The sequence below is a fragment of the Puntigrus tetrazona genome, unplaced genomic scaffold (genome assembly GCF_018831695.1).
Source record: "Puntigrus tetrazona isolate hp1 unplaced genomic scaffold, ASM1883169v1 S000000991, whole genome shotgun sequence".
Classification (NCBI taxonomy): Eukaryota; Metazoa; Chordata; class Actinopteri; order Cypriniformes; family Cyprinidae; genus Puntigrus; species Puntigrus tetrazona.
This window is the reverse complement of record NW_025048586.1, coordinates 26,177-48,487: the sequence shown is the minus strand read 5'-3', so window position 1 is coordinate 48,487 and position 22,311 is coordinate 26,177. Positions and strand designations below refer to the sequence as shown.

At 38.9% G+C, this 22,311-nt stretch overlaps 2 non-coding genes and 41 pseudogenes across 2 annotated transcripts; all 43 read right to left on the bottom strand.

Moving 5' to 3' along the window:
- Positions 1-34: 34 nt before the first annotated feature.
- On the bottom strand, positions 35-153 carry LOC122339031 (annotated as a pseudogene).
- Positions 154-821: 668 nt separating this feature from the next.
- On the bottom strand, positions 822-938 carry LOC122339126 (annotated as a pseudogene).
- Positions 939-1,208: 270 nt separating this feature from the next.
- LOC122339146 lies at positions 1,209-1,324 on the bottom strand (annotated as a pseudogene).
- Positions 1,325-1,597: 273 nt separating this feature from the next.
- Positions 1,598-1,715, bottom strand: LOC122339116 (annotated as a pseudogene).
- Positions 1,716-2,380: 665 nt separating this feature from the next.
- On the bottom strand, positions 2,381-2,500 carry LOC122339154 (annotated as a pseudogene).
- A 271-nt stretch (positions 2,501-2,771) lies between these two features.
- Positions 2,772-2,889, bottom strand: LOC122339048 (annotated as a pseudogene).
- A 275-nt stretch (positions 2,890-3,164) lies between these two features.
- LOC122339058 lies at positions 3,165-3,283 on the bottom strand (annotated as a pseudogene).
- A 272-nt stretch (positions 3,284-3,555) lies between these two features.
- LOC122339135 lies at positions 3,556-3,675 on the bottom strand (annotated as a pseudogene).
- A 277-nt stretch (positions 3,676-3,952) lies between these two features.
- LOC122339035 lies at positions 3,953-4,073 on the bottom strand (annotated as a pseudogene).
- Positions 4,074-4,347: 274 nt separating this feature from the next.
- On the bottom strand, positions 4,348-4,464 carry LOC122339141 (annotated as a pseudogene).
- A 274-nt stretch (positions 4,465-4,738) lies between these two features.
- On the bottom strand, positions 4,739-4,857 carry LOC122339174 (annotated as a pseudogene).
- Positions 4,858-5,132: 275 nt separating this feature from the next.
- On the bottom strand, positions 5,133-5,250 carry LOC122339070 (annotated as a pseudogene).
- Positions 5,251-5,524: 274 nt separating this feature from the next.
- On the bottom strand, positions 5,525-5,643 carry LOC122339089 (annotated as a pseudogene).
- A 272-nt stretch (positions 5,644-5,915) lies between these two features.
- Positions 5,916-6,034, bottom strand: LOC122339132 (annotated as a pseudogene).
- A 271-nt stretch (positions 6,035-6,305) lies between these two features.
- On the bottom strand, positions 6,306-6,422 carry LOC122339077 (annotated as a pseudogene).
- A 270-nt stretch (positions 6,423-6,692) lies between these two features.
- Positions 6,693-6,809, bottom strand: LOC122339143 (annotated as a pseudogene).
- A 273-nt stretch (positions 6,810-7,082) lies between these two features.
- Positions 7,083-7,201, bottom strand: LOC122339043 (annotated as a pseudogene).
- Positions 7,202-7,477: 276 nt separating this feature from the next.
- Positions 7,478-7,596, bottom strand: LOC122339101 (annotated as a pseudogene).
- A 274-nt stretch (positions 7,597-7,870) lies between these two features.
- Positions 7,871-7,987, bottom strand: LOC122339076 (annotated as a pseudogene).
- A 275-nt stretch (positions 7,988-8,262) lies between these two features.
- LOC122339051 lies at positions 8,263-8,381 on the bottom strand (annotated as a pseudogene).
- A 273-nt stretch (positions 8,382-8,654) lies between these two features.
- LOC122339092 lies at positions 8,655-8,771 on the bottom strand (annotated as a pseudogene).
- A 274-nt stretch (positions 8,772-9,045) lies between these two features.
- LOC122339099 lies at positions 9,046-9,164 on the bottom strand (annotated as a pseudogene).
- Positions 9,165-9,825: 661 nt separating this feature from the next.
- LOC122339140 lies at positions 9,826-9,942 on the bottom strand (annotated as a pseudogene).
- Positions 9,943-13,068: 3,126 nt separating this feature from the next.
- LOC122339151 lies at positions 13,069-13,188 on the bottom strand (annotated as a pseudogene).
- A 273-nt stretch (positions 13,189-13,461) lies between these two features.
- Positions 13,462-13,580, bottom strand: LOC122339012 (annotated as a pseudogene).
- A 664-nt stretch (positions 13,581-14,244) lies between these two features.
- On the bottom strand, positions 14,245-14,363 carry LOC122339098 (annotated as a pseudogene).
- Positions 14,364-14,636: 273 nt separating this feature from the next.
- Positions 14,637-14,757, bottom strand: LOC122339122 (annotated as a pseudogene).
- A 663-nt stretch (positions 14,758-15,420) lies between these two features.
- LOC122339033 lies at positions 15,421-15,539 on the bottom strand (annotated as a pseudogene).
- Positions 15,540-16,209: 670 nt separating this feature from the next.
- On the bottom strand, positions 16,210-16,330 carry LOC122339109 (annotated as a pseudogene).
- Positions 16,331-16,606: 276 nt separating this feature from the next.
- LOC122339038 lies at positions 16,607-16,727 on the bottom strand (annotated as a pseudogene).
- A 274-nt stretch (positions 16,728-17,001) lies between these two features.
- LOC122339152 lies at positions 17,002-17,122 on the bottom strand (annotated as a pseudogene).
- A 272-nt stretch (positions 17,123-17,394) lies between these two features.
- LOC122339124 lies at positions 17,395-17,513 on the bottom strand (annotated as a pseudogene).
- A 274-nt stretch (positions 17,514-17,787) lies between these two features.
- Positions 17,788-17,906, bottom strand: LOC122339009 (annotated as a pseudogene).
- A 278-nt stretch (positions 17,907-18,184) lies between these two features.
- On the bottom strand, positions 18,185-18,303 carry LOC122339046. The gene has a single exon (XR_006249908.1). It is a non-coding gene; the product is annotated as a 5S ribosomal RNA (ribosomal RNA).
- Positions 18,304-18,576: 273 nt separating this feature from the next.
- LOC122339034 lies at positions 18,577-18,695 on the bottom strand. Its single transcript, XR_006249907.1, has one exon. It is a non-coding gene; the product is annotated as a 5S ribosomal RNA (ribosomal RNA).
- Positions 18,696-18,971: 276 nt separating this feature from the next.
- Positions 18,972-19,088, bottom strand: LOC122339072 (annotated as a pseudogene).
- Positions 19,089-19,361: 273 nt separating this feature from the next.
- LOC122339134 lies at positions 19,362-19,481 on the bottom strand (annotated as a pseudogene).
- A 273-nt stretch (positions 19,482-19,754) lies between these two features.
- LOC122339039 lies at positions 19,755-19,871 on the bottom strand (annotated as a pseudogene).
- Positions 19,872-20,153: 282 nt separating this feature from the next.
- LOC122339172 lies at positions 20,154-20,272 on the bottom strand (annotated as a pseudogene).
- A 275-nt stretch (positions 20,273-20,547) lies between these two features.
- Positions 20,548-20,668, bottom strand: LOC122339073 (annotated as a pseudogene).
- A 274-nt stretch (positions 20,669-20,942) lies between these two features.
- Positions 20,943-21,061, bottom strand: LOC122339161 (annotated as a pseudogene).
- Positions 21,062-21,723: 662 nt separating this feature from the next.
- Positions 21,724-21,842, bottom strand: LOC122339024 (annotated as a pseudogene).
- Positions 21,843-22,117: 275 nt separating this feature from the next.
- On the bottom strand, positions 22,118-22,231 carry LOC122339094 (annotated as a pseudogene).
- Positions 22,232-22,311: the final 80 nt, after the last annotated feature.

Sequence of the window (22,311 nt, the reverse complement as noted above, 5' to 3'; positions counted from 1 at the left end):
CCAGTGTATTAGATAAGTAGTGAAAAAACTCAAAAACTTACAGCACCTGGTATTCCTAGGCAGTCTCCCATCCAAGTACTAACTAGGCCCAACTCTGCTTAGCTTCTGAGATCAGGCGAGATCAGGCGTGAACAGGGTGGTATGGCCGTGAAAGCGAAAGCTGCTGCAAAGCCCCTATTTTAAGGTGAGGCACACTAAGTGCCATTATACTAGATAAGTAATGAATGAAATACAAAAAATACTTCAAAATGAGCTACATTAAAGATAAGAGCATTAGTTAAGTAGTTAAAAACAGTCAAACTCTGTTTAAAGAACAGCTACTTTAAAGGCAATTGAATTAAATAAGCAGTAAGGAAAGCAAAGAGCTGGTCAAACTTTGCCACACCACACTAAGGGCCAGTGTATTAGATAAGTAGTGAAAAAACTCAAAACTTACAGCACCTGGTATTCCTAGGCAGTCTCCCATCCAAGTACTAACTAGGCCCAACTCTGCTTAGCTTCTGAGATCAGGCGAGTCAGGCGTGAACAGGGTGTGGTATGGCCGTGGCGAAAGCTGCTGCAAAAAGCCCCTATTTTAAGGTGAGGCACACTAAGTGCCATTATACTAGATAAGTAATGAATGAAATACAAAAAATACTTCAAAATGAGCTACATTAAAGATAAGAGCATTAGTTAAGTAGTTAAAAACAGTCAAACTCTGTTTAAAGAACAGCTACTTTAAAGGCAATTGAATTAAATAAGCAGTAAGGAAAGCAAAGAGCTGGTCAAACTTTGGCCACACTAAGGGCCAGTGTATTAGATAAGTAGTGAAAAAACTCAAAAACTTACAGCACCTGGTATTCCTAGGCAGTCTCCCATCCAAGTACTAACTAGGCCCAACTCTGTAGCTTCTGAGATCAGGCGAGATCAGGCGTGAACAGGGTGGTATGGCCGTGAAAGCTGCTGCAAAAAGCCCCTATTTTTAAGGTGAGCACACTAAGTGCCATTATACTAGATAAGTAATGAATGAAATACAAAAAAATACTTCAAAATGAGCTACATTAAAGATAAGAGCATTAGTTAAGTAGTTAAAAACAGTCAAACTCTGTTTAAAGAACAGCTACTTTAAAGGCAATTGAATTAAATAAGCAGTAAGGGAAAGCAAAGAGCTGGTCAAACTTTGGCCACACTAAGGGCCAGTGTATTAGATAAGTAGTGAAAAAACTCAAAACTTACAGCACCTGGTATTCCTAGGCAGTCTCCCATCCAAGTACTAACTAGGCCCAACTCTGTAGCTTCTGAGATCAGGCGAGATCAGGCGTGAACAGGGTGGTATGGCGTAAGCGAAAGCTGCTGCAAAAAGCCCTATTTTAAGGTGAGGCACACTAAGTGCCATTATACTAGATAAGTAATGAATGAAATACAAAAAAATACTTCAAAATGAGCTACATTAAAGATAAGAGCATTAGTTAAGTAGTTAAAAACAGTCAAACTCTGTTTAAAGAACAGCTACTTTAAAGGCAATTGAATTAAATAAGCAGTAAGGAAAGCAAAGAGCTGGTCAAACTTTGGCCACACTAAGGGCCAGTGTATTAGATAAGTAGTGAAAAAACTCAAAAACTTACAGCACCTGGTATTCCTAGGCAGTCTCCCATCCAAGTACTAACTAGGCCAAACTCTGCTTAGCTTCTGAGATCAGGCGAGATCAGGCGTGAACAGGGTGGTATGGCGTAAGCGAAAAGCTGCAAAAAGCCCCTATTTTAAGGTGAGGCACACTAAGTGCCATTATACTAGATAAGTAATGAATGAAATACAAAAAATACTTCAAAATGAGCTACATTAAAGATAAGAGCATTAGTTAAGTAGTTAAAAACAGTCAAACTCTGTTTAAAGAAGAACAGCTACTTTAAAGCAATTGAATTAAATAAGCAGTAAGGAAAGCAAAGAGCTGGTCAAACTTTGGCCACACTAAGGGCCAGTGTATTAGATAAGTAGTGAAAAAACTCTCAAAACTTACAGCACCTGGTATTCCTAGGCAGTCTCCCATCCAAGTACTAACTAGGCCCAACTCTGTAGCTTCTGAGATCAGGCGAGATCAGGCGTGAACAGGGTGTGGTATGGCCGTAGCGAAAGCTGCTGCAAAAGCCCCTATTTTAAGGTGAGGCACACTAAGTGCCATTATACTAGATAAGTAATGAATGAAATACAAAAAATACTTCAAAATGAGCTACATTAAAGATAAGAGCATTAGTTAAGTAGTTAAAAACAGTCAAACTCTGTTTAAAGAACAGCTACTTTAAAGGCAATTGAATTAAATAAGCAGTAAAGGAAAGCAAAGAGCTGGTCAAACTTTGGCCACACTAAGGGCCAGTGTATTAGATAAGTAGTGAAAAAACTCAAAAACTTACAGCACCTGGTATTCCTAGGCAGTCTCCCATCCAAGTACTAACTAGGCCCAACTCTGCTGTAGCTTCTGAGATCAGGCGAGATCAGGCGTGAACAGGGTGGTATGGCCGTGGCGAAAGCTGCTGCAAAAGCCCCTATTTTAAGGTGAGGCACACTAAGTGCCATTATACTAGATAAGTAATGAATGAAATACAAAAAAATACTTCAAAATGAGCTACATTAAAGATAAGAGCATTAGTTAAGTAGTTAAAAACAGTCAAACTCTGTTTAAAGAACAGCTACTTTAAAGGCAATTGAATTAAATAAGCAGTAAGGAAAGCAAAGAGCTGGTCAAACTTTGGCCACACTAAGGGCCAGTGTATTAGATAAGTAGTGAAAAAACTCAAAACTTACAGCACCTGGTATTCCTAGGCAGTCTCCCATCCAAGTACTAACTAGGCCCAACTCTGCTTAGCTTCTGAGATCAGGCGAGATCAGGCGTGAACAGGGTGGTATGGCCGTAGTGAAAGCTGCTGCAAAAAGCCCCTATTTTAAGGTGAGAGCACACTAAGTGCCATTATACTAGATAAGTAATGAATGAAATACAAAAAAATACTTCAAAATGAGCTACATTAAAGATAAGAGCATTAGTTAAGTAGTTAAAAACAGTCAAACTCTGTTTAAAGAACAGCTACTTTAAAGGCAATTGAATTAAATAAGCAGTAAGGAAAGCAAAGAGCTGGTCAAACTTTGGCCACACTAAGGGCCAGTGTATTAGATAAGTAGTGAAAAAACTCAAAAACTTACAGCACCTGGTATTCCTAGGCAGTCTCCCATCCAAGTACTAACTAGGCCCAACTCTGCTTAGCTTCTGAGATCAGGCGAGATCAGGCGTGAACAGGGTGGTATGGCCGTAGCGAAAGCTGCTGCAAAAGCCCCTATTTTAAGGTGAGGCACACTAAGTGCCATTATACTAGATAAGTAATGAATGAAATACAAAAAATACTTCAAAATGAGCTACATTAAAGATAAGAGCATTAGTTAAGTAGTTAAAAACAGTCAAACTCTGTTTAAAGAACAGCTACTTTAAAGGCAATTGAATTAAATAAGCAGTAAAGGAAAGCAAAGAGCTGGTCAAACTTTGGCCACACTAAGGGCCAGTGTATTAGATAAGTAGTGAAAAAACTCAAAAACTTACAGCACCTGGTGGTATTCCTAGGCAGTCTCCCATCCAAGTACTAACTAGGCCCAACTCTGTAGCTTCTGAGATCAGGCGAGATCAGGCGTGAACAGGGTGGTATGGCCGTAAGCGAAAGCTGCTGCAAAAAGCCCCTATTTTAAGGTGAGGCACACTAAGTGCCATTATACTAGATAAGTAATGAATGAAATACAAAAAAAAATACTTCAAAATGAGCTACATTAAAGATAAGAGCATTAGTTAAGTAGTTAAAAACAGTCAAACTCTGTTTAAAGAACAGCTACTTTAAAGGCAATTGAATTAAATAAGCAGTAAAGGAAAGCAAAGAGCTGGTCAAACTTTGGCCACACTAAGGGCCAGTGTATTAGATAAGTAGTGAAAAAACTCAAAAACTTACAGCACCTGGTATTCCTAGGCAGTCTCCCATCCAAGTACTAACTAGGCCCAACTCTGCTTAGCTTCTGAGATCAGGCGAGATCAGGCGTGAACAGGGTGTGGTATGGCCGTAAGCGAAAGCTGCTGCAAAAAGCCCCCTATTTTAAGGTGAGGCACACTAAGTGCCATTATACTAGATAAGTAATGAATGAAATACAAAAAAATACTTCAAAATGAGCTACATTAAAGATAAGAGCATTAGTTAAGTAGTTAAAAACAGTCAAACTCTGTTTAAAGAACAGCTACTTTAAAGGCAATTGAATTAAATAAGCAGTAAGGAAAGCAAAGAGCTGGTCAAACTTTGGCCACACTAAGGGCCAGTGTATTAGATAAGTAGTGAAAAAACTCAAAACTTACAGCACCTGGTATTCCTAGGCAGTCTCCCATCCAAGTACTAACTAGGCCCAACTCTGTAGCTTCTGAGATCAGGCGAGATCAGGCGTGAACAGGGTGGTATGGCCGTGCGAAAGCTGCTGCAAAAGCCCCCCCTATTTTAAGGTGAGGCACACTAAGTGCCATTATACTAGATAAGTAATGAATGAAATACAAAAAAATACTTCAAAATGAGCTACATTAAAGATAAGAGCATTAGTTAAGTAGTTAAAAACAGTCAAACTCTGTTTAAAGAACAGCTACTTTAAAGGCAATTGAATTAAATAAGCAGTAAGGAAAGCAAAGAGCTGGTCAAACTTTGGCCACACTAAGAGGCCAGTGTATTAGATAAGTAGTGAAAAAACTCAAAACTTACAGCACCTGGTATTCCTAGGCAGTCTCCCATCCAAGTACTAACTAGGCCCAACTCTGCTTAGCTTCTGAGATCAGGCGAGATCAGGCGTGAACAGGGTGGTATGGCCGTAAGCGAAAGCTGCTGCAAAAAGCCCCTATTTTAAGGTGAGGCACACTAAGTGCCATTATACTAGATAAGTAATGAATGAAATACAAAAAAATACTTCAAAATGAGCTACATTAAAGATAGAGCATTAGTTAAGTAGTTAAAAACAGTCAAACTCTGTTTAAAGAACAGCTACTTTAAAGGCAATTGAATTAAATAAGCAGTAAGGGAAAGCAAAGAGCTGGTCAAACTTTGGCCACACTAAGGGCCAGTGTATTAGATAAGTAGTGAAAAAACTCTCAAAACTTACAGCACCTGGTATTCCTAGGCAGTCTCCCATCCAAGTACTAACTAGGCCCAACTCTGCTAGCTTCTGAGATCAGGCGAGATCAGGCGTGAACAGGGTGGTATGGCCGTAAGCGAAAGCTGCTGCAAAAAGCCCCTATTTTAAGGTGAGGCACACTAAGTGCCATTATACTAGATAAGTAATGAATGAAATACAAAAAAATACTTCAAAATGAGCTACATTAAAGATAAGAGCATTAGTTAAGTAGTTAAAAACAGTCAAACTCTGTTTAAAGAACAGCTACTTTAAAGGCAATTGAATTAAATAAGCAGTAAGGAAAGCAAAGAGCTGGTCAAACTTTGGCCACACTAAGGGCCAGTGTATTAGATAAGTAGTGAAAAAACTCAAAAACTTACAGCACCTGGTATTCCTAGGCAGTCCCCCATCCAAGTACTAACTAGGCCCAACTCTGCTTAGCTTCTGAGATCAGGCGAGATCAGGCGTGAACAGGGTGGGATGGCCGTGTGAAAGCTGCTGCAAAAAGCCCCTATTTTAAGGTGAGGCACACTAAGTGCCATTATACTAGATAAGTAATGAATGAAATACAAAAAAATACTTCAAAATGAGCTACATTAAAGATAAGAGCATTAGTTAAGTAGTTAAAAACAGTCAAACTCTGTTTAAAGAACAGCTACTTTAAAGGCAATTGAATTAAATAAGCAGTAAGGGAAAGCAAAGAGCTGGTCAAACTTTGGCCACACTAAGGGCCAGTGTATTAGATAAGTAGTGAAAAAACTCAAAACTTACAGCACCTGGTATTCCTAGGCAGTCTCCCATCCAAGTACTAACTAGGCCCAACTCTGTAGCTTCTGAGATCAGGCGAGATCAGGCGTGAACAGGGTGTGGTATGGCCGTAAGCAGAAAGCTGCTGCAAAAGCCCCTATTTTAAGGTGAGGCACACTAAGTGCCATTATACTAGATAAGTAATGAATGAAATACAAAAAATACTTCAAAATGAGCTACATTAAAGATAGAGCATTAGTTAAGTAGTTAAAAACAGTCAAACTCTGTTTAAAGAACAGCTACTTTAAAGGCAATTGAATTAAATAAGCAGTAAGGAAAGCAAAGAGCTGGTCAAACTTTGGCCACACTAAGGGCCAGTGTATTAGATAAGTAGTGAAAAAACTCAAAACTTACAGCACCTGGTATTCCTAGGCAGTCTCCCATCCAAGTACTAACTAGGCCCAACTCTGTAGCTTCTGAGATCAGGCGAGATCAGGCGTGAACAGGGTGGTATGGCCGTAAGCGAAAGCTGCAAAAAGCCCCTATTTTAAGGTGAGGCACACTAAGTGCCATTATACTAGATAAGTAATGAATGAAATACAAAAAATACTTCAAAATGAGCTACATTAAAGATAAGAGCATTAGTTAAGTAGTTAAAAACAGTCAAACTCTGTTTAAAGAACAGCTACTTTAAGGCAATTGAATTAAATAAGCAGTAAAGGAAAGCAAAGAGCTGGTCAAACTTTGGCCACACTAAGGGCCAGTGTATTAGATAAGTAGTGAAAAAACTCAAAAACTTACAGCACCTGGTATTCCTAGGCAGTCTCCCATCCAAGTACTAACTAGGCCCAACTCTGTAGCTTCTGAGATCAGGCGAGATCAGGCGTGAACAGGGTGGTATGGCCGTAGCGAAAGCTGCTGCAAAAAGCCCCTATTTTAAGGTGAGGCACACTAAGTGCCATTATACTAGATAAGTAATGAATGAAATACAAAAAATACTTCAAAATGAGCTACATTAAAGATAAGAGCATTAGTTAAGTAGTTAAAAACAGTCAAACTCTGTTTAAAGAACAGCTACTTTAAAGGCAATTGAATTAAATAAGCAGTAAGGGAAAGCAAAGAGCTGGTCAAACTTTGGCCACACTAAGGGCCAGTGTATTAGATAAGTAGTGAAAAAACTCAAAAACTTACAGCACCTGGTATTCCTAGGCAGTCTCCCATCCAAGTACTAACTAGGCCCAACTCTGCTTAGCTTCTGAGATCAGGCGAGATCAGGCGTGAACAGGGTGGTATGGCCGTGTGAAAGCTGCTGCAAAAAGCCCCCTATTTTAAGGTGAGGCACACTAAGTGCCATTATACTAGATAAGTAATGAATGAAATACAAAAAAAAATACTTCAAAATGAGCTACATTAAAGATAAGAGCATTAGTTAAGTAGTTAAAAACAGTCAAACTCTGTTTAAAGAACAGCTACTTTAAAGGCAATTGAATTAAATAAGCAGTAAGGGAAAGCAAAGAGCTGGTCAAACTTTGGCCACACTAAGGGCCAGTGTATTAGATAAGTAGTGAAAAAACTCAAAAACTTACAGCACCTGGTATTCCTAGGCAGTCTCCCATCCAAGTACTAACTAGGCCCATCTCTGCTTAGCTTCTGAGATCAGACGAGAGCAGTCGTGAACAGGGTGGGATGGCCATAAGCGAAAGCTGCTGCAAAAGCCCCTATTTTAAGGTGAGGCACACTAAGTGCCATTATACTAGATAAGTAATGAATGAAATACAAAAAAATACTTCAAAATGAGCTACATTAAAGATAAGAGCATTAGTTAAGTAGTTAAAAACAGTCAAACTCTGTTTAAAGAACAGCTACTTTAAAGGCAATTGAATTAAATAAGCAGTAAGGGAAAGCAAAGAGCTGGTCAAACTTTGGCCACACTAAGGGCCAGTGTATTAGATAAGTAGTGAAAAAACTCAAAAACTTACAGCACCTGGTATTCCTAGGCAGTCTCCCATCCAAGTACTAACTAGGCCCAACTCTGTAGCTTCTGAGATCAGGCGAGATCAGGCGTGAACAGGGTGGTATGGCCGTAAGCGAAAGCTGCTGCAAAAAGCCCCTATTTTAAGGTGAGGCACACTAAGTGCCATTATACTAGATAAGTAATGAATGAAATACAAAAAAATACTTCAAAATGAGCTACATTAAAGATAAGAGCATTAGTTAAGTAGTTAAAAACAGTCAAACTCTGTTTAAAGAACAGCTACTTTAAAGGCAATTGAATTAAATAAGCAGTAAAGGAAAGCAAAGAGCTGGTCAAACTTTGGCCACACTAAAGGCCAGTGTATTAGATAAGTAGTGAAAAAACTCAAAAACTTACAGCACCTGGTATTCCTAGGCAGTCTCCCATCCAAGTACTAACTAGGCCCAACTCTGCTTAGCTTCTGAGATCAGGCGAGATCAGGCGTGAACAGGGTGGTATGGCCGTGCGAAAGCTGCTGCAAAAAGCCCCTATTTTAAGGTGAGGCACACTAAGTGCCATTATACTAGATAAGTAATGAATGAAATACAAAAAAATACTTCAAAATGAGCTACATTAAAGATAAGAGCATTAGTTAAGTAGTTAAAAACAGTCAAACTCTGTTTAAAGAACAGCTACTTTAAAGGCAATTGAATTAAATAAGCAGTAAGGGAAAGCAAAGAGCTGGTCAAACTTTGGCCACACTAAGGGCCAGTGTATTAGATAAGTAGTGAAAAAACTCAAAAACTTACAGCACCTGGTATTCCTAGGCAGTCTCCCATCCAAGTACTAACTAGGCCCAACTCTGTAGCTTCTGAGATCAGGCGAGATCAGGCGTGAACAGGGTGGTATGGCCGTAAGAGAAAGCTGCTGCAAAAAGCCTCCTATTTTAAGGTGAGGCACACTAAGTGCCATTATACTAGATAAGTAATGAATGAAATAAAAAAATACTTCAAAATGAGCTACATTAAAGATAAGAGCATTAGTTAAGTAGTTAAAAACAGTCAAACTCTGTTTAAAGAACAGCTACTTTAAAGGCAATTGAATTAAATAAGCAGTAAAGGAAAGCAAAGAGCTGGTCAAACTTTGGCCACACTAAGGGCCAGTGTATTAGATAAGTAGTGAAAAAACTCAAAAACTTACAGCACCTGGTATTCCTAGGCAGTCTCCCATCCAAGTACTAACTAGGCCCAACTCTGCTTAGCTTCTGAGATCAGGCGAGATCAGGCGTGAACAGGGTGGTATGGCCGTGGCGAAAGCTGCTGCAAAAAGCCCCTATTTTAAGGTGAGGCACACTAAGTGCCATTATACTAGATAAGTAATGAATGAAATACAAAAAATACTTCAAAATGAGCTACATTAAAGATAAGAGCATTAGTTAAGTAGTTAAAAACAGTCAAACTCTGTTTAAAGAACAGCTACTTTAAAGGCAATTGAATTAAATAAGCAGTAAGGGAAAGCAAAGAGCTGGTCAAACTTTGGCCACACTAAGGGCCAGTGTATTAGATAAGTAGTGAAAAAACTCAAAAACTTACAGCACCTGGTATTCTAGGCAGTCCCATCCAAGTACTAACTAGGCCCAACTCTGTAGCTTCTGAGATCAGGCGAGATCAGGCGTGAACAGGGTGGTATGGCCGTGGCGAAAGCTGCTGCAAAAAGCCCCTATTTTAAGGTGAGGCACACTAAGTGCCATTATACTAGATAAGTAATGAATGAAATACAAAAAAATACTTCAAAATGAGCTACATTAAAGATAAGAGCATTAGTTAAGTAGTTAAAAACAGTCAAACTCTGTTTAAAGAACAGCTACTTTAAAGGCAATTGAATTAAATAAGCAGTAAGGGAAAGCAAAGAGCTGGTCAAACTTTGGCCACACTAAGGGCCAGTGTATTAGATAAGTAGTGAAAAAACTCAAAAACTTACAGCACCTGGTATTCCTAGGCAGTCTCCCATCCAAGTACTAACTAGGCCCAACTCTGTAGCTTCTGAGATCAGGCGAGATCAGGCGTGAACAGGGTGGTATGGCCGTGCGAAAGCTGCTGCAAAAGCCCCTATTTTAAGGTGAGGCACACTAAGTGCCATTATACTAGATAAGTAATGAATGAAATACAAAAAATACTTCAAAATGAGCTACATTAAAGATAAGAGCATTAGTTAAGTAGTTAAAAACAGTCAAACTCTGTTTGAGAACAGCTACTTTAAAAGCAATTGAATTAAATAAGCAGTAAAAAGGAAAGCAAAAAGAGCTAGTCAAACTTTGTGGCCACACTAAGGGCAGTGTATTAGATAGAAGTAGTGAAAAAACTCAAACTTACAGCACCTGGTATTCCTAGGCAGTCTCATCCAAGTACTAACTAGGCTAACTCTGTAACTTCTGAGATCAGGCCGAGATCAGGCGTGAACAGATTGGTATGGCGTGTGAAAGCTGCTGCAAAAGCCCCTATTTTTCAAGGTGAGGCACACTAAGTGCCATTATACTGAATAAACGTAATGAATGAGTACAAAAAAATGCTTTAAAATATGAGCTACATTAAAGATAAGAGCATTAGTTAAGTAGTTAAAAACAGGTCAAACTCTGTTTAAAGAACAGCTACTTTAAAGGCAATTGGATTAAATAAACAGTGAGGAAAGCAAGAAACTGAGTCAAACTTTGGCCACACCAGGGCCAGTGTAGTAGATAAGTAGTGAAAAAAACTAAAAACTTACAGCACCACCAATTGTTCTTAGGCAGTCTCCCATCCAGAATTACTAACTAGGCCCAACTCTGTAGCTTCTGAGATCAGAAGGCAGAGATCAGGGCGTGAACAAGGAGTGTAGTATGGCCATCGGCAAAAACTGCTGCAAAAAGCCCCTATTTTTAAGGTAGAGGCCACACTAAGATGCCATTATACTAAATAAGTAATGAACGAAATACAAAAAAATACTTCAAAATAGAGCTACATTAAAGATAAGAGCATTAGTTAAGTAGTTAAAAACAGTCAAACTCTGTTTAAAGAACAGCTACTTCACAAAGACAAGTGAATTAAATCAAAGCAGTAAGGAAAGCAAAGAGCTGAGGTCAAACTTTGGCCACACAAGAGACAGTGTATTAGATAAGTAGTGAAAAAACTCAAACAACTTAGCACTTGGTGTTCTGAGGCAGTCTCCCATCCAGCAAATTACTAACTGATGCCCCATCTCTGTAGCTTCTGAGATCAGGAGGCGAGATCAAGGGCGTGTGAACAGAGGTGGGATGGCCGTGAAAGCTACTACAAAAAGCCCCTATTTTAAGGTGAGGCACACTAAGTGCCATTATACTAGATAAGTAATAGAACGAAATACAAAAAAATACTTCAAAAAATGAGCTACATTAAAGATAAGAGCATTAGTTAAGTAGTTAAAAACAGTCAAACTATGTTTAAAGAACAGCTACTTTAAAAGACAATTGAATTAAATAAACAGTAAAAGGAAAGCAAAAAGAGCTGGTCAAACTTTGGCCACACTAAGAGACCAGTGTGTTAGATAAGTAGTGAAAAAACTCAAAACTTACAGCACCTGGTATTCCTAGAGCAGTCTCCCCATCAGAGAGTACTAACTGGGGCCCAACTCTGCCCAGCTTCTGAGATCCAGACGAGATCAAGCGTGAACAGAAAGTGTAGGATGGCCGTAAGCGTAGCTGCTGCAAAAAGCCCCTATTTTGAGGTGGGGCACACTAATTATAAATATACTAAAATAAGTAATGAATGAAATACAAAAAATGCTTCCAAAATGAGCTACATTAAAGATAAGAGCATTGAGTTAAGTAGTTAAAAACAATTAAACTCTGTTTAAAAGAACGAAAAGCTACTTAAAGAGAGCAATTCAGATTAAATAAAGCAGTAAGGGAAAGCAAAGAGCTGACATTGAAACTTTGGCCACACTAAGAGACCAGTGCATTAGATAAGTAGTGAAAAAAACTCAAAAGCTTACAGCATTCCTAGTATTCCTAAGGCAGTCTCCCATCCAAGTACCCAACTAGGCCCCAACTCTGCTTAGCTTCTGAGATCCAAAGGCGAGATCGAGGCGTGAACAGAAGTGGGATGGCCGTAGTAACTGCTACCAAAAAGCCCCTATTTTTAAGGTGGGGCACACTGGGAGTGCCCATTATATACTGAATAAGTAATGAACGAAATGCAAAAAAATACTTCAAAATGTGCTACATTAAAGATAAAAGCATTAGTTAAGTAGTTAAGAAACAGTCAAACTCTGTTTAAAGAACAAACTAGCACAAAAGGCAATTAGATTAAATAAACAGTAATGAGAAAGCAAAGAAGCTGAGTCAAACTTTGCTTGGCACACTAAGGGCCAGTGTATTGAATAAATAGTAGAAAAAACTCAAAACTTTTGGCACCTGGTATTCCTAGGCAGTCTCCCATCCAGAGTACTAACTAGGGCCCAACTCTGCTGTGGCTTCTGAGATCAGAGCGAGATCAGGCGTGAGCAGGTGCAAGGATGGCCGTGGCGAAAGCTGCTGCAAAAAAGCACCTATTTTTAAGATTGAGGCACACTAAGTGCCATTATACTAGATAAGTAATGAGCGAAATACAAAAAATACTTCAAAATGGGCTACATTAAAGATAAGAGCATTAGTTAAGTAGTTAAAAACAGTCAAACTCTGTTTAAAGAACAAAAGCTACTTTAAAAGACAATTGAATCTGACAAGCAGTGAGGGAAAGCAAAGAGCTGAGGTCAGGCTTTGGCCACACTAGAGGGCCAGTGTATTAGATAAGTAGTGAAAAAACTCAAGCTTACAGCACCTGGTGTTCCTGAGCAGTCTCCCATCAAAAGTACTAACTAGGCCCAATTCTGTAGCTAACCAAGAGATCAGGCGAGATCGAGCGTGAAGAGAATTGAGTATGGCCGTGGCCCAGTTGCTGCAAAAAGCCCCTATTTTTGGGTGAAGCACACTAAGTGCCATTTATACTGAATAAGTAATGAATGAAATACAAAAAATGCTTTAAAAATATGACTACATTAAAGATAAGGCATTGATTAAGTAGTTAAAAACAGTCAAACTCTGTTTAAGAACAGCTACTTTAAAGGCAATTGAATTAAATAAAGCAGTGAGGAAAGCAAAGAGCTGGTCAAACTTTGGCCACACTAAGGGCCAGTGTATTAGATAAGTAGTGAAAAAACTCAAAAACTTACAGCACCTGGTATTCCTAGGCAGTCTCCCCATCCAAGTACTAACTAGGCCCAACTCTGCTTAGCTTCTGAGATCAGACGAGATCAGGCGTGAACAGGGTGTTATGGCCGTGGCGAAAGCTGCTGCAAAAAGCCCCTATTTTTGGGTGAGGCACACTAAGTGCCATTATACTAGATAAGTAATGAATGAAATACAAAAAATACTTCAAAATGAGCTACATTAAAGATAAGAGCATTAGTTAAGTAGTTAAAAACAGTCAAACTATCTTTTAAAGAACAGCTACTTTAAAGGCAATTGAATTAAATAAGCAGTAAGGAAAGCAAAGAGCTGGTCTAACTTTGGCCACACTAAGGGCCAGTGTATTAGATAAGTAGTGAAAAAACTCAAAAACTTACAGCACCTGGTATTCCTAGGCAGTCTCCCATCCAAGTACTAACTAGGCCCAACTCTGCTTAGCTTCTGAGATCAGACGAGATCAGGCGTGAACAGGGTGTTATGGCCGTAAGATAAAGCTGCTGCAAAAAGCCCCTATTTTAAGGTGAGGCACACTAAGTGCCATTATACTAGATAAGTAATGAATGAAATACAAAAAAATACTTCAAAATGAGCTACATTAAAGATAAGAGCATTAGTTAAGTAGTTAAAAACAGTCAAACTATCTTTAAAGAACAGCTACTTTAAAGGCAATTGAATTAAATAAGCAGTAAGGGAAAGCAAAGAGCTGGTCAAACTTTGGCCACACTAAGGGCCAGTGTATTAGATAAGTAGTGAAAAAACTCAAAACTTACAGCACCTGTTATTCCTAGGCAGTCTCATCCAAGTACTAACTAGGCCCAACTCTGTAGCTTCTGAGATCAGAGCGAGATCATGCGTGAACAGGGTGGGATGGCCGCAAGCGAAAGCTGCTGCAAAAAGCCCCCTATTTTAAGGTGAGGCACACTAAGTGCCATTATACTAGATAAGTAATGAATGAAATACAAAAAATGCTTCAAAATGAGCTACATTAAAGATAAGAGCATTAGTTAAGTAGTTAAAAACAGTCAAACTCTGTTTAAAGAACAGCTACTTTAAAGGCAATTGAATTAAATAAGCAGTAAGGGAAAGCAAAGAGCTGGTCAAACTTTGGCCACACTAAGGGCCAGTGTATTAGATAAGTAGTGAAAAAACTCAAAACTTACAGCACCTGGTATTCCTAGGCAGTCTCCCATCCAAGTACTAACTAGGCCCAACTCTGCTTAGCTTCTGAGATCAGGCGAGATCAGGCGTGAACAGGGTGGGATGGCCGTAGCGAAAGCTGCTGCAAAAAGCCCCTATTTTAAGGTGAGGCACACTAAGTGCCATTATACTAGATAAGTAATGAATGAAATACAAAAAATACTACAAAATGAGCTACATTAAAGATAAGAGCATTAGTTAAGTAGTTAAAAACAGTCAAACTCTGTTTAAAGAACAGCTACTTTAAAGGCAATTGAATTAAAAAAGCAGTAAGAGAAAGCAAAGAGCTGGTCAAACTTTGGCCACACTAAGGGCCAGTGTATTAGATAAGTAGTGAAAAAACTCAAAAACTTACAGCACCTGATATTCCTAGGCAGGATCCCACCCAAGCACTAACTAGGCCCAACTCTGCTTAGCTTCTGAGATCAGACAAGATCAGGCGTGAACAGAGTGTGGTATGGCCGTAAGCTAAAGCTGCTGCAAAATGCCCCTATTTTAAGGTGAGAGGCACACTAAGTGGCATTATACTAGATAAGTAATGAATGAAATACAAAAAAAATACTTTAAAATGAGCTACATTAAAGATAAGAGCATTAGTTAAGTAGTTAAAAACAGTCAAACTCTGTTTAAAGAACAGCTACTTTAAAAACAATTGATCAAAATAAGCAGTAAGGAAAGCAAAGAGCTGGTCAAACTTTGGCCACACTAAGGGCCAGTGTATTAGATAAGTAGTGAAAAACTCAAAACCTACAGCACCTGGTATTCCAAGGCAGTCTCCCATCCAAGTACTAACTAGGCCCAACTCTGCAGCTTCTGAGATCAGGCGAGAAATCAGGTGTGAACAGGGTGGTATGGAGGTAAGCAAGCTGCTGGCCCCCTATTTTGGAGGTGAGGCACACTAAGTGCCATTATACTAGATAAGTAATGAATGAAATACAAAAAATACTTCAAAATGAGCTACATTAAAGATAAGAGAACTAGTTAAGTAGTTAAAAACAGTCAAACTCTCTGTTTAAAGAACAGCTACTTTAAAGGCAATTGAATTAAATAAGCAGTAAGGAAAGCAAAGAGCTGGTCAAACTTTGGCCACACTAAGGGCCAGTTTATTAGATAAGTAGTGAAAAAACTCCAAAACTTACAGCACCTGGTATTCCTAGGCAGTCTCCCATCCAAGTACTAAATAGGCCCAACTCTGCTTAGCTTCTGAGATCAGGCGAGATCAGGCGTGAACAGGGTGGTATGGCCGTGAATAGAAAGCTGCTGCAAAAAGCCCCATATTTTAAGGTGAGGCACACTAAGTGCCATTATACTAGATAAGTAATGAATGAAATACAAAAAAATACTTAAAATGAGCTACATTAAAGATAAGAGCATTAGTTAAGTAGTTAAAAACAGTCAAACTCTGTTTAAAGAACAGCTACTTTAAAGGCAATTGAATTAAATAAGCAGTAAGGAAAGCAAGAGAGCTGGTCAAACTTTGGCCACACTAAGAGACCAGTGTATTAGATAAGTAGTGAAAAAAACTCAAAACTTACAGCACCTGGTATTCCTAGGCAGTCTCCCATCCAAGTACTAACTAGGCCCAACTCTGCTTAAGCTACTGAGATCAGACGAGATCAGGCGTGAAGAGAGGTGGTATGGCGTGAAAGCTGCTGCCAAAAGCCCCCTATTTTAAGGTGAGGCACACTAAGTGCCATTATACTAGATAAGTAATGAATGAAATACAAAAAAATACTTCAAAATGAGCTACATTAAAGATAAGAGCATTAGTTAAGTAGTTAAAAACAGTCAAACTCTGTTTAAAGAACAGCTACTTTAAAGGCAATTGATCAAAATAAGCAGTAAGGGGAAAGCAAAGAGCTGGTCAAACTTTGGCCACACTAAGGGCCAGTGTATTAGATAAGTAGTGAAAAAACTCAAAAACTTACAGCACCTGGTATTCCTAGGCAGTCTCCCATCCAAGTACTAAATAGGCCCAACTCTGCTTAGCTTCTGAGATCAGAGCGAGATCAGGCGTGAACAGGGTGGTATGGCCAGTGAGCTGAAAGCTGCTGCAAAAAGCCCCTATTTTTAGGTGAGGGCACACTAAGTGCCATTATACTAGATAAGTAATGAATGAAAGACAAAAAAAATACTTCAAAATGAGCTACATTAAAGATAAGAGCATTAGTTAAGTAGTTAAAAACAGTCAAACTCTGTTTTAAAGAACAGCTACTTTAAAGGCAATTGAATTAAATAAGCAGTAAGGAAAGCAAAGAGCTGGTCAAACTTTGGCCACACTAAGGGCCAGTGTATTAGATAAGTAGTGAAAAACTCAAAACTTACAGCACCTGGTATTCCTAGGCAGTCTCCCCATCCAAGTACTAACTAGGCCCAACTCTGCTTAACTTCTGAGATCAGAGCGAGATCAGGCGTGAACAGGGTGGTATGGCCGTAAGCTAAAGCTGCTGCAAAAGCCCCTATTTTAAGGTGAGGCACACTAAGTGCCATTATACTAGATAAGTAATGAATGAAATACAAAAAAATACTTCAAAATGAGCTACATTAAAGATAAGAGCATTAGTTAAGTAGTTAAAAACAGTCAAACTCTGTTTAAAGAACAGCTACTTTAAAAACAATTGAATTAAATAAGCAGTAAGGGAAAGCAAAGAGCTGGTCAAACTTTGGCCACACTAAGGGCCAGTGTATTAGATAAGTAGTGAAAAAACTCAAAAACCTACAGCACCTGGTATTCCTAGGCAGTCTCCCATCCAGAAGTACTAACTAGGCCCAACTCTGCTTAGCTTCTGAGATCAGGCGAGATCAGGCGTGAACAGGGTGGTATGGACGTGTGAAAGCTGCTGCAAAAGCCCCCTATTTTAAGGTGAGGCACACTAAGTGCCATTATACTAGATAAGTAATGAATGAAATACAAAAAATACTTCAAAATGAGCTACATTAAAGATAAGAGCATTAGTTAAGTAGTTAAAAACAGTCAAACTCTGTTTAAAGAACAGCTACTTTAAAGGCAATTGAATTAAATAAGCAGTAAGGGAAAGCAAAGAGCTGGTCAAACTTTGGCCACACTAAGGGCCAGTGTATTAGATAAGTAGTGAAAAAACTCAAAAACTTACAGCACCTGGTATTCTAGGCAGTCTCCCATCCAAGTACTAACTGAGGCCCAACTCTGCTTAGCTTCTGAGATCAGGCGAGATCAGGTGTGAACAGGGTGGTATGGCCGTGAGAAAGCTGCTGCAAAAAGCCCCTATTTTTAAGGTGAGGCACACTAAGTGCCATTATACTAGATAAGTAATGAATGAAATACAAAAAAATACTTCCAAAATGAGCTACATTAAAGATAAGAGCATTAGTTAAGTAGTTAAAAACAGTCAAACTCTGTTTAAGAACAGCTACTTTAAAGGCAATTGAATTAAATAAGCAGTAAGGGAAAGCAAAGAGCTGGTCAAACTTTGGCCACACTAAGGGCCAGTGTATTAGATAAGTAGTGAAAAAACTCAAAAACTTACAGCACCTGGTATTCCTAGGCAGTCTCCCATCCAAGTACTAACTAGGCCCAACTCTGCTTAGCTTCTGAGATCAGACGAGATCAGGCGTGAACAGGGTGGTATGGCCGCAAAGCGAAAGCTGCTGCAAAAAGCCCTATTTTAAGGTGAGGCACACTAAGTGCCATTATACTAGATAAGTAATGAATGAAATACAAAAAAATACTTCAAAATGAGCTACATTAAAGATAAGAGCATTAGTTAAGTAGTTAAAAACAGTCAAACTCTGTTTAAAGAACAGCTACTTTAAAAGGCAATTGAATTAAATAAGCAGTAAAGGAAAGCAAAGAGAGCTGGTCAAACTTTGGCCACACTAAGGGCCAGTGTATTAGATAAGTAGTGAAAAAACTCAAAAACTTACAGCACCTGGTATTCCTAGGCAGTCTCCCATCCAAGTACTAACTAGGCCCAACTCTGCTTAGCTTCTGAGATCAGACGAGATCAGGCGTGAACAGGGTGGTATGGCCGTAAGCGAAAGCTGCTGCAAAAGCCCCTATTTTAAGGTGAGGCACACTAAGTGCCATTATACTAGATAAGTAATGAATGAAATACAAAAAAATACTTCAAAATGAGCTACATTAAAGATAAGAGCATTAGTTAAGTAGTTAAAAACAGTCAAACTCTGTTTAAAGAACAGCTACTTTAAAGGCAATTGAATTAAATAAGCAGTAAGGGAAAGCAAAGAGCTGGTCAAACTTTGGCCACACTAAGGGCCAGTGTATTAGATAAGTAGTGAAAAAACTCAAAACTTACAGCACCTGGTATTCCTAGGCAGTCTCCCATCCAAGTACTAACTAGGCCCAACTCTGCTTAGCTTCTGAGATCAGACGAGATCAGGCGTGAACAGGGTGGTATGGCCGTAAGCGAAAGCTGCTGCAAAAAGCCCCCTATTTTAAGGTGAGGCACACTAAGTGCCATTATACTAGATAAGTAATGAATGAAATACAAAAAAAATACTTCAAAATGAGCTACATTAAAGATAAGAGCATTAGTTAAGTAGTTAAAAACAGTCAAACTCTGTTTAAAGAACAGCTACTTTAAAGGCAATTGAATTAAATAAGCAGTAAGGAAAGCAAAGAGCTGGTCAAACTTTGGCCACACTAAGGGCCAGTGTATTAGATAAGTAGTGAAAAAACTCAAAAACTTACAGCACCTGGTATTCCTAGGCAGTCTCCCATCCAAGTACTAACTAGGCCCAACTCTGTAGCTTCTGAGATCAGACGAGATCAGGCGTGAACAGGGTGGGATGGCCGTAAGCAAAAGCTGCTGCAAAAAGCCCCTATTTTGGGTGAGGCACACTAAGTGCCATTATACTAGATAAGTAATGAATGAAATACAAAAAAATACTTCAAAATGAGCTACATTAAAGATAAGAGCATTAGTTAAGTAGTTAAAAACAGTCAAACTCTGTTTAAAGAACAGCTACTTTAAAGGCAATTGAATTAAATAAGCAGTAAGGAAAGCAAAGAGCTGGTCAAACTTTGGCCACACTAAGGGCCAGTGTATTAGATAAGTAGTGAAAAAACTCAAAAACTTACAGCACCTGGTATTCCTAGGCAGTCTCCCATCCAAGTACTAACTAGGCCCAACTCTGCTTAGCTTCTGAGATCAGGCGAGATCAGGCGTGAACAGGGTGGTATGGCGTGCCAAGAAAGCTGCTGCAAAAGCCCCTATTTTAAGGTGAGGCACACTAAGTGCCATTATACTAGATAAGTAATGAATGAAATACAAAAAAATACTTCAAAATGAGCTACATTAAAGATAAGAGCATTAGTTAAGTAGTTAAAAACAGTCAAACTCTGTTTAAAGAACAGCTACTTTAAAGGCAATTGAATTAAATAAGCAGTAAGGGAAAGCAAAGAGCTGGTCAAACTTTGGCCACACTAAGGGCCAGTGTATTAGATAAGTAGTGAAAAAACTCAAAAACTTACAGCACCTGGTATTCCTAGGCAGTCTCCCATCCAAGTACTAACTAGGCCCAACTCTGTAGCTTCTGAGATCAGACGAGATCAGGCGTGAACAGGGTGGTATGGCCGTAAGCTAAAGCTGCTGCAAAAAGCCCCTATTTTTAAGGTGAGAGGCACACTAAGTGCCATTATACTAGATAAGTAATGAATGAAATACAAAAAAATACTTTCAAAATGAGCTACATTAAAGATAAGAGCATTAGTTAAGTAGTTAAAAACAGTCAAACTCTGTTTAAAGAACAGCTACTTTAAAAAGGCAATTGAATTAAATAAGCAGTAAGGGAAAGCAAAAGAGCTGGTCAAACTTTGGCCACACTAAGGGCCAGTGTATTAGATAAGTAGTGAAAAAACTCAAAAACTTACAGCACCTGGTATTCCTAGGCAGTCTCCCATCCAAGTACTAACTAGGCCCAACTCTGCTTAGCTTCTGAGATCAGGCGAGATCAGGCGTGAACAGGGTGGTATGGCCGTAAGCGAAAGCTGCTGCAAAAAGCCCTATTTTAAAGGTGAGGCACACTAAGTGCCATTATACTAGATAAGTAATGAATGAAATACAAAAAAATACTTCAAAATGAGCTACATTAAAGATAAGAGCATTAGTTAAGTAGTTAAAAACAGTCAAACTCTGTTTAAAGAACAGCTACTTTAAAGGCAATTGAATTAAATAAGCAGTAAGGGAAAGCAAAGAGCTGGTCAAACTTTGGCCACACTAAGGGCCAGTGTATTAGATAAGTAGTGAAAAAACTCAAAAACTTACAGCACCTGGTATTCCTAGGCAGTCTCCCATCCAAGTACTAACTAGGCCCAACTCTGCTTAGCTTCTGAGATCAGAGGCGAGATCAGGCGTGAACAGGGTGGTATGGCCGTGCGAAAGCTGCTGCAAAAGCCCCTATTTTAAGGTGAGGCACACTAAGTGCCATTATACTAGATAAGTAATGAATGAAATACAAAAAAAAATACTTCAAAATGAGCTACATTAAAGATAAGAGCATTAGTTAAGTAGTTAAAAACAGTCAAACTCTGTTTAAAGAACAGCTACTTTAAAGGCAATTGAATTAAATAAGCAGTAAAGGAAAGCAAAGAGCTGGTCAAACTTTGGCCACACTAAGGGCCAGTGTATTAGATAAGTAGTGAAAAAAACTCAAAACTTACAGCACCTGGTATTCCTAGGCAGTCTCCCATCCAAGTACTAACTAGGCCCAACTCTGCTTAGCTTCTGAGATCAGACGAGATCAGGCGTGAACAGGGTGGTATGGCCGTAAAGCTACTGCTGCAAAAAGCCCCTATTTTAAGGTGAGGCACACTAAGTGCCATTATACTAGATAAGTAATGAATGAAATACAAAAAAAAATACTTCAAAATGAGCTACATTAAAGATAAGAGCATTAGTTAAGTAGTTAAAAACAGTCAAACTCTGTTTAAAGAACAGCTACTTTAAAGGCAATTGAATTAAATAAGCAGTATGGGAAAGCAAAGAGCTGGTCAAACTTTGGCCACACTAAGAGACCAGTGTATTAGATAAGTAGTGAAAAAACTCAAAAACTTACAGCACCTGGTATTCTAGGCAGTCTCCCATCCAAGTACTAACTAGGCCCAACTCTGTAGCTTCTGAGATCAGGCGTGATCAGGCGTGAACATGTGGTATGGCTAAAGCAAAAGCTGCTGCAAAAAGCCCCTATTTTAAGGTGAGGCACACTAAGTGCCATTATACTAGATAAGTAATGAATGAAATACAAAAAAATACTTTAAAATGAGCTACATTAAAGATAAGAGCATTAGTTAAGTAGTTAAAAACAGTCAAACTCTGTTTAAGAACAGCTACTTTAAAGGCAATTGAATTAAATAAGCAGTAAGGAAAGCAAAGAGCTGGTCAAACTTTGGCCACACTAAGGGCCAGTGTATTAGATAAGTAGTGAAAAACTCAAAAACTTACAGCACCTGGTATTCCTAGGCAGTCTCCCATCCAAGTACTAACTAGGCCCAACTCTGCTTAGCTTCTGAGATCAGGCGAGATCAGGCGTGAACAGGGTGGTATGGCCGTAATGTGAAAGCTGCTGCAAAAAGCCCTATTTTAAGGTGAGGCACACTAAGTGCCATTATACTAGATAAGTAATGAATGAAATACAAAAAAATACTTCAAAATGAGCTACATTAAAGATAAGAGCATTAGTTAAGTAGTTAAAAACAGTCAAACTCTGTTTAAAGAACAGCTACTTTAAAGGCAATTGAATTAAATAAGCAGTAAGGGAAAGCAAAGAGCTGGTCAAACTTTGGCCACACTAAGGGCCAGTGTATTAGATAAGTAGTGAAAAAACTCAAAAACTTACAGCACCTGGTATTCCTAGGCAGTCTCCCATCCAAGTACTAACTAGGCCCAACTCTGCTTCTGAGATCAGATGAGATCAGGCGTGAACAGGGTGGTATGGCCGTAAGCGAAAGCTGCTGCAAAAAGCCCCCTATTTTAAGGTGAGGCACACTAACTGCCATTATACTAGATAAGTAATGAATGAAATA